This window comes from Falco punctatus (assembly GCF_963210335.1).
Source record: "Falco punctatus genome assembly, chromosome: 2".
NCBI lineage: Eukaryota > Metazoa > Chordata > Aves > Falconiformes > Falconidae > Falco > Falco punctatus.
The window spans coordinates 101449647-101466682 of record NC_137581.1 but is presented as its reverse complement, the minus strand read 5'-3'; the positions used below and the strand labels follow the sequence as shown (position 1 = coordinate 101466682).

The 17036-nt window shown below is 40.3% G+C and overlaps 1 long non-coding RNA gene across 1 annotated transcript; it reads right to left on the bottom strand.

Moving 5' to 3' along the window:
- Positions 1 to 712: 712 nt before the first annotated feature.
- LOC308059361 lies at positions 713 to 16823 on the bottom strand. Its single transcript, XR_013926219.1, has 2 exons — positions 16714 to 16823; positions 713 to 15188 (listed from the first exon to the last, which is right to left on the bottom strand). It is a non-coding gene; the product is annotated as an uncharacterized lncRNA (long non-coding RNA).
- Between the last annotated feature and the right edge of the window lie 213 nt (positions 16824 to 17036).

Sequence of the window (17036 nt, the reverse complement as noted above, 5' to 3'; positions counted from 1 at the left end):
CTATACACCTCAATTTAACCAAAACTGGCCTCGCTTGATTAAAAACAATTAGGTTGTGCAATCATTTGACTCCATGGCTTTTGAAATACAGGATGCTGGGCTACATGAGGGGCAGGATGATTTTGAGTTCTAACTGGTGAAATCAAGGAACATTTTTTGCTGTTACAAGAGCACCTTCTACTGCCTGTGTAATGGCATTGTGTTAGGAATGCTAAATCTTAAAAGACAGATCCCTCTGAACCTTCAGTCTCATCAGTGTCTTCCTAAGAACTTTTAAAGCATGATCTCGTGTATAATATAGCAAAGGAAATTACGTACATTTCAGATTATTTGTATTTTTAGAAATAAAGATTCTTTGAGCTCCAATTCAAAATTCCATCTATTTCCATGCTTATACTCTCTGATCCATACAGATGCTTTCCCCACTTTGTAACAGATTGTACATACATCGAACTTCTAGGGCCTGTTCCAGTTCATCAGGTATGACTGTTAGCACTATTTCCAGTTTTGCTGGAGTGGGGTATCACATAGCTCAGAGACCATCTATTAATAAACCAGTAATTTTAATTACAATATGTTTCCAATATTTAGGCATATTTAGTTTATGTTCTCAAGGAACAGCAGTGTCCTGCCAAGCCATGCGCTAAAGTAACTCTAAATGTTGTTCAGCAAAATACTACTAGAACCACCAGATACATTTAGCTATTACAGATTTAGCTGTCAGGGAATGCTGGAGCTTTTCCTTTTTTCCTTTTTTTTTTTTTTTCTCTTTTTTTTGTCTCCATTTTTTTTCCTGTCCTGCATCCTCTTGATAAATCTGCCCCAAGTGATGCTGATTATCCTCACCTAAATACCTCTTTCAGGGGAAAAATACCCATTCGTGAGCTACATGTTAACTTTTACATTAAGCAATTTAATTGCAATATGACACCAGAAAGAAGCTCTGACCTTAACAAACCTCACGGACGCTGAAAGGGATGACTCAGCAATTGAATGCAAAACAATAGGCTACAGAAATCATCCATTAAATCACTCAGTGGTGACAATCTTTTGTGCCTTGCAAAAGACTTATGTAAATCGTTATTTCCAGCCTTTCCATGAGTTAGTTACCTACTTCTCCACTCATGTCAGGAATAATTGCCACAAAAAGCAGTGTACTGTTGGCAATTGTGCTAATGGTTAACATCAGTGTGTTCCCTCAATCACCAAATGGTTGCCATTAGGTAAAAGAGAGACTATCCACTTCAAAGTTGGCTCAAGTTTTCTGTTGTACCTCAAAACTCCAGTTTCATCCTGATGTATTTCCACCTCTGGTCTTGACACTTCCTCTGCAAGATCTCTCACGTACACACACACAAAGCAATTTTCCCCAGTTGCCCTGCATTCCCCTTGCAATCTGTTCCTGCAGTGTCCCCTCACCCATGCAGTGTGACATCTTCCCAGGGGAGGCTGGTTTCAGTCCCCAGGGACTTTAGGGGATGACTTGCTAAGGCTGCAGAGCCCCAGCTCCTTTCTGAAGGGGGCTGGAGAGAACTGCCAGCATCACTGAGCAGCAGCTGTAGGAAGATGAGTACGATGACATTGGGAAGAAGGGCCCAGCATCCTGAAATGGTAGAAGACTTTATGGGCCACCTCTGAAAGACTGACTTCCACTTACAGGAAATAATACTTTTAAAGACACTGAATTCCAAATGTTCCTTAAAAAAAAAAAACCAAAACAAACAAACAAACAAGAAAACCCACAATCAATTTCAGATCCCCCTCTCTGCCAGTTTATATTTAGATAACCTACTGTTATTTCTTTATTTATTTAAGGATAAATCTAAGGAATCTTGAAATATCTAATGCAGCACTCTGCTCCAAATGTTTCCTATTTCAGACACGCTATGCAAAAAGCAGCCTACACAAAACTCATAGAACTCCAAAGCTAATATGCATGGCCACCAGCACACAAGTAAAGAACAGAGATTTTTGTTCTCTTGGAAAACCAGCTTAGGACTGGCACTGCAGTACATTTATCTGATTCTGGTTTTTTTCTGTCATCCTTGAAGGTAAGGATTCCAGGCACCGTTCCATGACCATCCTCTCCAAGAACATACACAAGCACTTGGAGTTTATTCTATTGTTCAATTAGGATGCAACAAGATAGCTTTGTGTATATACTGCTGTCAGCACTTTGCATAAAAGTGCTCCAGCGCATCTAAGCACTAAATGGGAAGACTAATGAACTTTCAGAGATGAATATTCAGCAGAAATCTTAGGGCCTCGTTTTTGCATAATATTTTCCCTAATCAAAATTCAGCCCAGTTCCGCTTTTCTCTCTTTTCTAAGAGTGCCTGGATAATATCAAATATTTGAAGTTAGGCTAATTCTGCTCTTGTGCGAGTGAATTCGTTTTGACATCATGCTAGACTTGGCACCAGTTGTGGGTACATACCACTGGGGGCAGGTGGAATTTCAATAACAGTTCTTGTCTCCTTGGTTGTGTTATAAAGCTAACCTGTGGAATCCAAGCAGATGAAGCAGAAGTGTGCTGAGGTAAATTGTATTTTATACAGACTGAACTTGTTAATTGTTGAGTATATATCCTACATCCTAAAGACAACACTAGTTTTACCACCTTTTTATGTCCTGAATCATACAGAATAGTGATTTGCTTTCATAACACTTATTTCCTCTGCCAGCTTCTAAAATTATGTTGTAAGAGCCCGGATACAACAAGAATTTTATAGAACATTTGTGGCATAAAAAAAATTGAGGAATTACTGCAGTTTGTTTATTTCTTTAAAATGAACTGCAGTATAAAGCTAGTTACACTGCACTTAAAATATTTCCCCATATGTTCTTAATAAGTAGTGCTGTTGCACTACACTGGTATGAAATGGGTAAGGGTGACCAGCTGGGGCCATTTCTCACACAAAGGGAAATGGCTGAATAATTTCACTATTGAACATGACTGCTGTAATTAGCCAAGATGTAACATAGTCATAATTACTCCAAATATAGACTTTCTGAGACTTCGAAGAGCTTGGCTGGCTGTTTGTAAAAATAGTTTCATTCCCCCCTCCCACAAGTAGTTTAGCAATACGGGCTAGCGGCCGCGCCGGTCGGTCTATTTTCGCCCCTGTGTGTTTGTGCATTGTGTGTTGACAACTGTAGCATGTTTGTACTACAAACCGTGCTTTGAATGAGGGCTTAAATCTGTTCAAGTTTTCTAATGTGAAAGGAATGTTGGCTAGAGAGAAAAAGAAACCCTTTTAAAAATCTTCCTGCATGAAGAAAGAAACTTTTTCTCCGCAGTAAATGTGATGTGAATAGAACAGAAGGACTAATAGTTTTCCTCTTGTTCTGGCACATATGTTGTGAATCGGGTGTGACCATCTTTAACTGCAGCATCTATTCAAATTGGTAGCAAATAATTAAGCACTAAATAATAGTTTTATTAGAGAAGGAACTTTTTTACAGCCCTGGCTGTAGATTTCAACACATACTCCTCCAGTGGGACATTTGTTTCAGAGATTATGCCTTAAAAGACATTATATACATATATGCACCCACTGGGCAGACAACTCAAAGGTAGGTACACTAAGCGACAGACACGGTCACAATCTTTCACGGCAGGTTACTGCAAGGAGTAATCTTTATCTTCATTGTGTCTTCAGTGGAAACAACAGGGAGTCACAGGCTTAAACTGAAATGAAAGCTGTTTAAGACAGGCATTTTGAAAAGTCCTTTCTAATTTTAAGGAAAATGTGCAAGTGTAGCAGATTGCCTAGAAAACTGTGGAGCCTGCATGACAGATACCTTTAAGGACACACCACATAGGTATCTGTCAGGAGCGACCATAGTCCTGTTGATCCTGCCTTGGATGGAGGGGGTGGACTGCCTGATCTGCTCGGTTGGATGGAGGTGGGCGTAATGGTAGATTTAAGCATCTTTTCTATTTTCCCACCAGAAAACAGGCCAGTAAAGACCCCTGTACCAGCACTAACTCTACAGGCCTGTCCAAGACTTGTCTGTGTCAAGTGCTCCACGTAGCTTTGAATCTGCTCAGCAGCACGTGCAGCCCTCCCTCACCACTCCCTCCAACCCTCCATGGCTCCTGTGCACCGGTGGTCATCCAGAGAGAGCCCCAGACTCTTTCCCTGTGCCACAGCAGCGATGGACCTGCCCTCCCATCATCAGGAGAGGAAGGCTGGGGTACCTGTTCTGGATGGATGCTGCTCAGGCCTTTGGCTGGTAATATTGGGCAATAGGAGCTGGTCAAAAAAAACAAAACACTTCCTTCCATCCCTTGTATGTACTGGAAAACAAGGTGGGGTATTAGGAATATCCCTACCTATAGCCCTGTTCTTATGCTCTTGTCCAGGCATCTGCTCTTGTCCGCAGCTGGAGACAGGTATATGATCCAGGGAGTTGCTGGTGCCTTCAAGCAAGGCCAGGGGTATCTTAGCAGGTAGCTGTGCCATGATACTGCCATCCAGACTGAGTTGTGGTCCCACGTGCTACAGGGGTGGCAGTGAAGATGGGGGCTGCCTCGCCATGTGCCCATCCCACCACCACGCCGGAGGAGGCAGCCTGGCCAGACTCGGTGCTCCACGGGCAGCAACGGCTGCAAATGCAGCAGCTCTTCCCCACCCACCCTGCTCGCTGGGAAGGGAAACCGGAATGTGACAGAAGAGTTGGGGACATCTGATCTTCTGAGGTACCTTTGGTGCCTAGGCACAAGGACTGGCAGCACCTGGCTTTCTGGAGACTTATCTCAGGAAAGTGTCAGGGGGAGTCTGCCCTCGTGAAGCAGGCTGCTGAGCCAGTGGCTGGATCCTCCCAAACCAGGGAGAACCTAAAGTCTTTTAAGCCCAGCATATCTGTACTGACACAGAAATAGGATGAATAGCTACAGAAAGGATTAACTGGCAGTGTTCGTTTAAATAACTAGACAAACATAAACGCAAATGCGAATACTAGTTAGATATCAAAATTGCCATTTTATTTTTTTCTAAAGGGACTAAATGTTCCCTAAATTGTAGACACTCTCTAGTTATCTATAATACCCTCACTTTACAAGCAACAATCTTTTGAAACATCACTTTCAAAACTCTAACAACTGGAACAGATGTTCAGTCAGACAAATATTTTATGAGAGATGTCAGTAAGCTCCAGGAGATAAAATTTGGGATGAAAATCAAAAATTGTAAATAGATACATAAGCAAGGTCAGTATTTAATAGGTCCACAGCAATTGCACATTGAAGAAAAATGTTATAAATCCTTCCTGCCTGTCATAGACCAGTATGTATGTTAAAGAAAGCAAAACTAATCATACACTGAAAGGTGGGCTGGTGGCCTGATTAGCTCATGTAATTCTCCCAAATAAAATTATTTTTTTCTAAAACATGCTAGATGTCACTGTTAAACCTATCAAATAAAAATTCATATGGCCATGGTTTTTTTCATTTCCAGCTTAAAATAACAATACTGACCATGGCACAAGGTAAATTCTTGAGATTAATGACCATCTTTGGTTAATGATCCTTGGCTGTGCTGCTGACCTCCATCTCCTCCCAGCCAGTCATTAATCCTCAAGAAATTCACTGTGCCTTGATTGTTACTACTCACATAGCCCCTGTACAAGCCTCAGGAGCTGTGGTAAATATGTAAGTGGTACTTCACATTGAGAACTCTTGCAACAGGAAAAAGAAAAGCAATAGCATCTTTGCATCTTTAAGACATCAGAGACACAAATCATATGACTTTGATCAAAGTATTAGTAACCGCCTTCATTGTGCATTGTTTTCTCTGTATGAGTCTTGGAGCAATTATTGAAGAATATTACAGAATACAAAAAATTGTAGCATTTAGTATTGACTATTTGGTACAGTCATTTCTAAAAGACCTATCAACTTTGAATTTAAATGCTAAATACAATATCCTGCCTCAATGTAATTCTTCAAAGTACCATTAATTCTCCTTTCACTGGAAACAGTGCAAATCAGAACAATGCTTTTATAAGGGTATAAAAGGAGTGGGGAGGGTTTTGCCCATCATTTTTCCCTACCCACCTGTCACATAGTTAAACCTTGCACTTAGCCACAGCTTGTAAATGGAGATTACGAGGCAGAGATAAGATGTGATTTGCCCAAGACCTTACAAATAGCCATGTATGGAGTTATAATTAGAAGATGAGACTTTTCTAGTTAATGCTGTTAGCGTTCATTCCCAGACAGTTTTTCCTTCTCTATCTGTGCTAAGGATGTGATGTTTATACACCTGATGACAGTATATAAACCACAGTTGCCTTTCCTAGCACTACAAACTTCATCAGAATTCCAGATACAGAAATAAATAGGAAGAAAAACAAGTGATAAGATACTCCTTTCTACAGCTGTTTGAACTGGCAGCTCTGGAAAAACAAAGAAACACCATGAAAACTGTGACTGAGATCAGCTATAAATAATTCACGATGTCAAAGGTCTTACTGTTAAATTTGGATCTAACCAAACTTCCCTTTCCCTCTGAAAAGGAACAAAAAAGAAACCAGGACTTTGAATAGAAAGACATCCTAGAATACTCTACCCACATGAGTTCATATCTGTAAAATTCATCTAAGCAAAGACACTTTTCTTTGCAAATTCAGGGCTTTAAAGTCCAAGGAGGCTATCGTAGTGCAGACCGCCCTCCTGTAGAACAGAAGCTATGTAACCTCAATCGGGTATATGGAACAGGCTTTGTCAGAACACCTGTTTGATTTGCAGGCGACCCCCTGCCTTGCAGGTGCTGCCGGGAAAGCCGCGCCGTGCACGGCTGCACACCCTGCGGAGCCGCGCGGGACACAGGCGGGAGCTTCTTTGGAGAAGATCAGCGCTGGCAAGGTGCAAAGCGCATGAGTTTCCACTTGTCTTTGAAGAAGTCCGGTTCGGTCCCTTGGGTGCACACAAGTGGGCCGCATGCCCCACCATCCCCCTGTCCCCCGTGCCTGCTGGCTCCCACCGCACCGGGGGTACGCTGCGGGAGAGGAGGTGGTGGGCCCCAGCCTGGGCTCATTCCCACCGAAACGGCTTACAAATAGATAGCTGTGTCCAACACAGCTTATTTAAGGAGCAATTTGAAATTTGGCCTGCTGCCAGTGCCGCAGTAAGAAGTCATACCTGGGCAAGGGTGCTTATTTTCCATCCATCCATGAGCATCTCCAGCACTCTGTAGCTGGGGGAGCAGGAAAAAAACAAATTCCCCAGTCATCAGCAGGTTGGATAAGGTCAGCCCAGCTCTGTGTCATGCTGGTAGCAGAGGCCAGGCTTGGCATGATTTGCTTCACTGTGGAGCCCCTGTTCCACCTGGGATGGCAGCGGGCTCCCTGCAGCTCTTCTGAAGCTGACTGCTCTTCACTCAAAAGTGACGGGACACCCATTAGAAGAGGAAAAAAAAACCCTTTAAATCCCCCAAATCCCATTGTGTTCTTAACCCTTAGTAATTACTTGCATGTTTGTAAATGGGTTTGCTAAGGAGACAAGATCTTATTTGATCCAAAATTCCACAGCATCCTTCACCTTCTTCTATTTTTCATGATTTTCTCATTTCAGTTGTTCACCAACCTAGGCCCCGCATTGCCCACCAGCAGTGTTCTGGCTAATCAAAACTCAATGAGAAACTGTGTAAGTGCTGTATTTTAATCATCTAGGAAGACAACCAGTGAAAGATTTTTACAAACCAGTAACGCATGTTTTTTTTTCCCCATGAACAATTGATCACAATGTCTTCCCAGCATTCCCAGGTCTGCCAGCCTGGGTGGGAGGCAAAAAATCCCAGGAACAGAAATAAAACAGCTACTAAATGTTTTATTTCCAGTGTAATTTCTGGTGCTGTGCAGACGCAGACGGAGCAAGTGAAGGAGTGGTTTTCCCAAGGGAAGAAAAGGCATCAAAATGCAGCTACTTTATAAGGATTGTTGTTATGGCAAAAGCACTTTTTAATGAGAAGGAGAAAAGTCATCTTTCTTCACACACTATATATAACTTTATAAGCCCTCCCTCTGAACTATTTGCATGCAACATAAGCTGTATCCAAAAATCCATGAAACACTAAAAAGTTAATATACTATTGAAAGTTTCCCTACTACATTCTCGTAATACAAAAGTACAAACAACTTGACCTTTCTCTAGGTATAAGAGGACTTTACTGAGATAAAACGAGAAGTTCAGCAGTTAGTCAAAAGTCTAGTTTCAGTGCAAACATAGTATCTTGTAATGGAGGGGAAGAAGGAAGACAGGTCAGGAGCTGACAGGGAGTTTATTTTTTGAAGCCCCATGGTCTGATGAGATAAAGATGGAAATCTTCAGTCAGCAGCAAGATGTTCAGAAAAACAGCTGAATTCAGCTAAGGGACAGCAGTGGATGCTGGAGGTGGCAGTTGGTTGCCACAACAAGGACAAGAGGCTGAAGGTTTCCACGGGTCACCTAGCCTGGCTGCTGGGAAGAGTGGATGAATAATGAAGGAAGAAACTGGCACTCTCCATCTCAGATAGCCTGCAACACCGTTTCAATATACCAAGCAGCTTGAAGGACATCTTGGATTACCAGCTGAGATGCAGATTTTTACTTATGTTCAGGGAGACTGAGAGAACTTAATAAGAACAAGTGCAAGTAACAGAACTTAATTGGTTTGGCCAACCCATAACGTGAACTGAAATTTTTTTTCTCCATATCTCTTTTGACCTTACGATATTTCACTAACATGAAGTTTATCTAAATTTTTTTTTAAAATGTTTTTTCTAATGCCACACTGACACTGGAATATGAGTGACATTTTTAGAAATGTCAGCAATACAGTTAATAATCATTAATGATTTAACTAAAAGCAAAAAATTATGCATGGCTCATCATCTGTTGAGCCTTTTTCCAACTCTGTCTCTGTATCCCAAACCCAAAGCAAACATCCTCAAATAGTTTGTTATCCATTAAAAGCAGCTAGCTTCAAAAGACTTCTAGAAATGAAGAGCTATTTAGACAAAGAGACAATGAAATATACAGTTCTGGTATCTTAATGAGATTTCTTTCTTTCCCCCTGGCAGAAAAGGAATATATTAATGAAAAGCTCAGGTTACTAGACAGGCACACATTTAGTACTGACAGGAGTAGCTTAGTGCCAAATAAGATTTTCCAAAGTCACTGCAAATCCTTGCTTAAAGGACTGTTGTGCATAATTATATATTAATGGCAGCAATTTGATGATATTCATTAAAAAACTTGAAGGAAGACGATGCAGAAGACAGAGTAACTGTCCTTTTAATAGATTAACAAGAGGATTGAATTAAAATTGCCTAAATTAATTCGGATTTTATATTCCTTAACCTTTGAATGCCTAACTTTACAACCCTAGTTTTATTTTAGTGCAGTTTAAATGCATAATGTGCACATAAAGGAAGAATATGCACTAAATAGATATGCTCTGAAATCACCAAAAATATGCCATAGAAGTAATGGATATCTCTGTAATAAACGCAGTTTGTCTGGAGATCTTAACATTCATACATTTCCTCAATGTTAACGTTAACAGCCTGCTCCAAATAGTAAAGCTAAGTTTCATATTTTCCCTATTATCATCTTGCTTAATGTGTTTGTTGTGAGGAATTCACAGAACAAAAAAAGCAGAAGTATGATAGGAAACAGGATTCAAAGGAATAAAAGGGAATCTCGCCTGACATTTGTGTACTAAGGCTGCACCTACACTACCAATTTATTACGGAGCTGTAGAGGGGTTTTAAAAAAATGAACTGCTTGCCTCTGTTTTACCGTGCACTGATCCAACACGCAGCACTAGTGGTGCTGGTATGTGTAATGGGCATCGCTTTAGAGGGCACCAGTGGAAGCTCCTCCTCAGCTGTGTGCCAGGCCTCGATGTGAATACTGTGAGTCAGGGTGTAGGCTACATCCCTCTGGGAGATGCTCCGGGATCCCCACTCCCTGCCACTCGCACCCACCACCGCCCTGAGCCAGCGCTCCCAGTAGATGTGCAGCTTGTTTTGTACCCTCCACCTGCAAAGCTGATGGAGTGGGAGGGGAGTGCTGGAGGGTTCTGGGGGAGTTAGGATCTCGGGCTCGTAGCTTCAAAGGGATCTATATGGCAAGCCTGGCTCCAGTCCCCCTGGAGATGTGGGCTACAGGTGATTTTTCTGCCTGGCTGCTGCATACATCAAAGACAGCTCACCTGTCTGCCAGCCAGTGCGGGTGCCCAGCTCCCTCCTGGGGGACTGAGCCCATAAAGCCCCCCTAGACACCTCTACACAGATGTTGCTTGGGGATCTCTTCCTCACCCCGAGCGTGGTGGGTGATGGCAAGAGGAATGGTGCCATGCCCAGCAGAAACATGGTGCAGATCCTGTCCCTGTCCCCAGTCACGAGAGGCAAGCTCGGGCTGAAGGGTTTCTTTAGTATGCAGTAGTTGTTGGCCGAGGAGGAGCAGCCAGTCATGGTAACGCTCTTCTCCCCCTCCTCTGCATTCCCACCACCACAAGTCACACGGCTGCCTGCCTACAGTGCCAGAGCAGCAGGGGTGCAGGTCTGCCCCTGCGTGTCCTCTCCCATGGGGAGCCAGCATGGCACTGAGCTCACTCCTTGGCTTCGAGGGACTGGAGGTTTGCAGGAGCTCAGCAGCCTGCACACAGGATTGCTTCCCTTCCCGCGTTCAGCAGGCACCCCACAGACCAGATCTGCCATGGGATATAGGTGACAGCTGAAGCAAACACATAGACTTAGCAAAAGGAAAATGAATTGCCATTTATCTTATACAAGAAATATTTAGATCTTTCTAAAGAAAACAACATTTTCCTTGTTTCAAAGTGGACCGACCTTGCCTTTCTTTTATGTTTCTTCTTGCTAGGAAATTTGTCCCTGTGAGTTCCTTCTCAACCTCTCAGCCTTTGCAGTTTCAAATCTCTGGTCTATTATTTCCGTCTTTTATCCCAGTTAGGGATTTGCTGCTGCAAGGGACCAAATGGATCTTTGAGTCCAGTCCCCCAACTGCAACAGACACAGATCTACAGAGAGCTTTGACTACGCCCGACCCAACTCACCATAGATCACAAAATATTTTCCAACATTTCTTACAAACTTTAGATCCACACGAAGAGACCAAAGAGAAAGTGTAATGCACTACCGGAGAGTCAGGAGTTAAGACAGCAGGAGTGACAAGGATCCATCCATTGCAGCAATGTTACTTGCTTGGCCATATCCCGTTTCCAGCTGAGGTCAATCTGCAACACTTTAGAGCATGGCTCACCAATCAAGACACCTTGAAGATTTTAATACAATTCTAAATCACCTCATTTATTCTTACTGACACATGTTATGTCTCTACTTGTAACATATTTTTAGTATTTAATTTAAAATATATTAACAGGTGTGCATGTGAAAAACAGACAGCTTAAGGAGGTTGTTGTTGCTGGACAAAGGCTCAATTTGAGTGCAGGCCAAAGAAAATGTTACACTATGTAGCCTTATAAACCAAAAAAAAAAAAAAAAAAAATATTTCCCCAAATCTCACATTCTGATTGTAGATGAGGCTAACTCAGCCAGAAATAAGATAATCTTCAGGCTCCTTCCCACAATACATTTAGTTTCTTCTTTCAGTCATGCTTTTTTGTATCTTTTCCTTACAAAAATTAGGAAACATAATTAAAGGAAAGTCTCGCTACAAAGTTATTGAAAACCTGCAAACCCCATGAAATACAGTATTGCTTCATTATTTATTAAGTGCTAGCAGATGTTTGTTGCTATGGAAAGCCATAGCAAATGTGGACTCCCATCCGTGGTCCTTTAGCAGTACACGAGACTGTTTTGGCAGCAGTCTTACCTCGCTGCCTTGTACTCTGATAAGTTCCTTCATTATGGGCCAAATTGTGCCCTTGTTTTTGACTGAACAAGGTATGCTTCAGACATGATTCTACTAAAGTAGCATTACGTGAATACTTATGACCCAAACTTTTACAACATATACGTTCATCATCTACAATATATACAGCTATATAAAACATATTTTGCATAACATTAATGTTTTTTTCCTAATTCTGTCAAGATGCTTTATTTATATAACCCTCAAGAAAACCTTTCCTCTGAGGTGCCTGATGACATGTTCTATCCAGTACATACTAAGCTTGCTACATCAACATCCAGTGTTTTGGTAGACAGCTGCCTAACCCCCCGTTTTTTGAAGCATGACTGTAATGGAGTATCAAATGTCATTATGAAAAACATTTCACGGTTGTTTTGAAGTGAAAATCCTTTCTAATATCTCTTTATTAGATTTTCATACTAAAATACACACAGGGAAAACTGCCACCCAAAACATAATTACATGCAGAATTTGTTTAGCTTCTTAAAAGTCATGCTTTCCTTTACTGACTATATGAACACATTAAAAATGTGCAGGAAACAGTATGGATACGAAGGTGCTGGCAAAATGTTCATAATATATCCAAACAAAAGGAGACATAAGATTTAATAATGCAAGAACCACAGCCTGCCTAATCCAGTATCTGTCCTTGTGATCAGTATCAGCAGTGTCAGCCAGAAGAAGGTGCGTTAAATCTTCTCCAGGGTGGGTGTTTTCCCTGACATTTTTACAAGCATGTTGTATTATAATGGAATCTCAGCAAGTTTTCAGTTGAACAACTGAAAAGGACCAGTTCTGTGGTGGAAGGAGAAGAAGCAATGGACACAAGTTGAAACAGGAGAGGTCCAAGCTGGATATAAAGAAAAACATTCTCACCCCTGAGGACAGTCAAGCAGCGGAACAGGCTGCCAGTGAGGCTGTGCAGGCTCCACCTTTGGAGGGTTTCAAGACTTGCCTGGAGAAAGCCCCAAGCAGCCTTGCCTGATCCCAGAGATGGCCCTGCTTTGGGAAGGAGGCTGGAGCAGAGACCTGAAGCCCCTTCCCACCTGCATGAATCTTTGATCCTACGATTAACGGTCTTTTAATAGAAATAGTAAGATTAAGAAAAATCAGCTCAAACCTTCTCATAATGTTTGGTTGTTCTTAGGCTTCTTAAAGATGACTCGGTTCAGTTCAAACTGAATCACTTTCTTTAGTGAGTTTCTCCTGGTATTCCTGGTGTAACCTGCTTCAGTGAGTCAACACAGAATGATATTTTTTTCTACTAACGATGCTCAGTAGTCATTCTTAATGCAGAGTAACCCCATAAGAATTAAAATTAAGTGCATAATTGAATAACCTGACCGTTTAATAAATCTTACTCTAAATGTCCATTTGCAGACAGCTGCTTTTTATTTGAAGCAAAAGTGTTAGTGTCTTTTATTGCCTGTTCCTTAACAATTTTTTTCAAACTGTTGGCTTCATTTACATATTTTGAAAATTTGTTATACTACTTAATTATATACTGTGAAAAATATATTTCTTACCTTTGAGTTCCTGAGAACTCACTTAAAGTTTCAATTTCTTCAGTTCATACCGTGTTCAGCATTCACTGCTTTAAAAGCTTAAATCACATTTTATTTTTTCTCTTCCCTTCTCTAGCATCCTCATCTATTCTACAGAATGTCAGAGTCTCTCCTTGGTTTCAACAGCTTTCCGTCACCCATATACAAGCTTCTTTACAAAACCAGTACACAATAAATATGATTATCTATGTATATAAAAATATATACATATATATCATCAAGTAACATATATTATGTATATGCAATACCATTTTTATAGACTGCTATTATAAACATGCGTATGCTTATATACATCAACACCAATATATATAATGGTGTTATAATATTTCCAATTTTATTTTTTCTCCTATTCTTATCTAAGCTATTCCTGTGGTATCTCTTGCATTTGTTAAACAGATTTTCACTGACTTTCCATGACAGTGATTGACATTCTGAAGAGTGACAACAAATTTACTTTGAAAAGTATATGGACAATTATAATTTTCTGTCCAGTTTTTCTATTTTCTGTTTGTGAACACTAGAGTAGCTATGACTCTGCTGAAGCCAATAAAGTTATAACACTTTAAAATAGGTAAAGAGTTAATCTGCTGGGTTTATACCTACTCAGATGCCTATGATAAGACAGTATTGGTGTTTATTATAGTTTTCGCTAACACTGACTAATTTAAATAACCGATTGACTGTAGTGTTGCTGCTTCTCTACACAGTCCTGTATAATGGCAGAACTATTTCAGATCTGAGCAATTTTTCAACCTGCTTTTATCCTGTCAAGAAGTAATACTGGCTTGTGACTGCACATCATATTCCTGTTTTGTCTCTTTCTCTCTGAATTCTCCATTCAAAGTCTTTGGAGACAAACTGAGGAAGCACACTCAAAACTAGCAGTCATGATAGAGACTTCTCTTCGGTATTTGGGCAAGCAGGACGTAAGGATTTTCTTATCTTGCTAGTTTTTTGTCAGAAACCAGTGCAATAGAACACTTTTTAGCCTTCTTTACCTTTACAAACTAACAGTTTAAAATGACAAGAAAAAGCAGAAATACCTGAAAATAGCTGAAGAAGCCAATCTGCCCTCAGGCACAGTGTTGTAAGTTCTTGGGGAAAATGGACATCATTCCTATCACTGAAACAGGCAATGCTGGTAACCCAGTTACAGAAGAAAGCTCTGCTATGACTCTGCTTCTTGAGGTGTTGTGTTTTAAGATGTAAATATAAACCAAAGGCCTTGATAATTCGTGACTTAAAAATTCCAGTTCCATTTTTTTGCATTAGCAGTAGATTTTTCGTGGGTTTCTGGCCCAGATCCAGTTAAAACAACTATATATGACTACTTACCTAAACATTCTCTTCCCGCTCAGTTGATTATGGTATTATTCATTTTCTCTTCTGAAGTGTTGAAATACTTTTGCACGTTATTAAAAAGTTCCTTGCCTTCTCCCTGAGGTAGCTGCATTTCAATGATGAGTGAGGTAATTCCTTCAATAGAATAGTTGGTAATTGGTTTGTAAAGTTTAGCATGCACTCTGGGATCTTTTCAGGAAGGGCTATAAACAAGTATCCATCATTCTTACTCTCTAATATGTCATCCCCAGACCATTCCTTAGCAGGTTTAAAAATCCCATAGCTGTGATTAAACATACCCTGCCACGGTGTATTGAAGCAATGTCATGATGTAAGGGCAAGAATTTTCATCAGTCAGTAGGGAAGCGAGGAAGTGAAAAAAGATTCAAGCTATTCACCTTAGAAATACAAAAGAAAGAACAGTGTATAAAAACTAGCATTTACTCATCTGACAGTATCTATGGAGAACAGGGAGCAGAAAAGTTTTATTGGAGTATAAACTCCAAGGTTTGGCTTTTGTTATGGTCAGGGTACTCTGTAATATGATTAGAAAGGGAAATGTAATCGGGAAACGTGACACTGGGAAAAGAAGTTAATTATCCAAAGATTAGAAATGAGCGACGTCCAAGTGTTCTTCACATCAACAGTAGCATAGTTCTTCACTTAATAGTCAAGGAAGCAGTAAAAACATGTTACTACTTTTGACTTTGCTAAGCAATGAGAATGTTACTTATTAAGAAAAATAACCTTACATGACTGACCATGGAATAATTTAATATAATTAAACAAAGCATAAACAAAAGTAGGTCTGTAACTGAAACTCACTAGTCTAAAATGACAAGCTCTAATAATTAAGAGAATAAATGAAATAAATCAAACTATGGAAAGGACTTCAGGGTGTGAACTTGGAGGAGCTCTTAATTGCTTTAGGTCAAAAGGGGATGAAAATATTTGATTATGGTTGAAGGTGGAAGCATGGAAATGAATGCATGCAGGAACAGGCTTCAAACCCAGCTGGTTTTTAAATAACCATCTCGAGCAACATGCTATGAATGAATATGCAGAGTGTCAAAAACGAATAGAAAAAAACACTGATAAGGAGAAAAGCTATGTCTTATAAGCTAAAAACTACAATGTAATGTAAGAATTGTTAAAATAAATTTGAAATATTCTTATTGAAGTTATTAAAACATAGAGCAAACAGGTTTGCACACACGTTCAAAAAGACAAGAAGGAAAGCAGCAGGACCTCTGTACCATTAAGCTGGGATGACAATTAAAAACAGTGGACAGATGATGATTTTGGCTGTGATGGCAAAGGCAGTACATCTTGCTACATTACTGCAGTGTCTGCATTTTTAAAGAAGTAAAATGAAACACAATGAATCTACTTAGAGACTCCCATGCAGCTTTTGACATGATGTTACGTGGAAAAGTATGAACTAATCTGGAGATGACGGAATTGGCAGACGGAACATGAGGCGAACAAGAAACTGAATAAAGGTTAGACAGTCATACATCATACTAAAAAGGAACAGTATCAGGTTAAAAGTCACTAATGGCGACTTCCTGAAATATGGGTCTTGGGGCTGATTTTACTTAGTGTTTCTATCAAGATCCTTGACATCACTCTGATGACAACATGAAGTCGGGAGACTTCATGCAGGGGGAATAAAACAACCAGAATGTGAGAAACAGGCATGCAAAGTGGGCTAGTAAAAACAATGAAATGCTACAGAATTCTCACTTTATAGTCAGTTATTTGGAAACTGTTGAGGAAAAACTAAGGGAAAACATCTGATCACAAAATGGCAAGAAACCATTTCTGCAAGGAAAATGCAACCATGATCCTGGGATGTACCAGACAAGTTGCAGGAGAGATAACGAAGCCAGTAAATTCTGCAAACCATCAGTAAAGCATTACCTGGAGTATTTCGTACAAGTCACATTCAGGGTGGAGTCAGGGTTGAATCCATACATGGAAAGTCTTAAGAGTGGTAAGAGAAATGAAAAGAATGTCTTATGACAGGAAACTTTTAAAAGCACATCTTATTTAGTCAAGCAAAACAAAGGCTGATGAGAGCCTTTCTTTGTCTACAAATCCATCAAGCAAAAACTGCGAAAAGAATTGCTTAAGCTTCCATACTTGCCAGAAGAGTAAATGAGTATCAAACCTACCACCACCACATTTATGCTGGGAATTACAAGGTTTCTAATCATTAGAGCACTGAAGTGACATAATAGCTT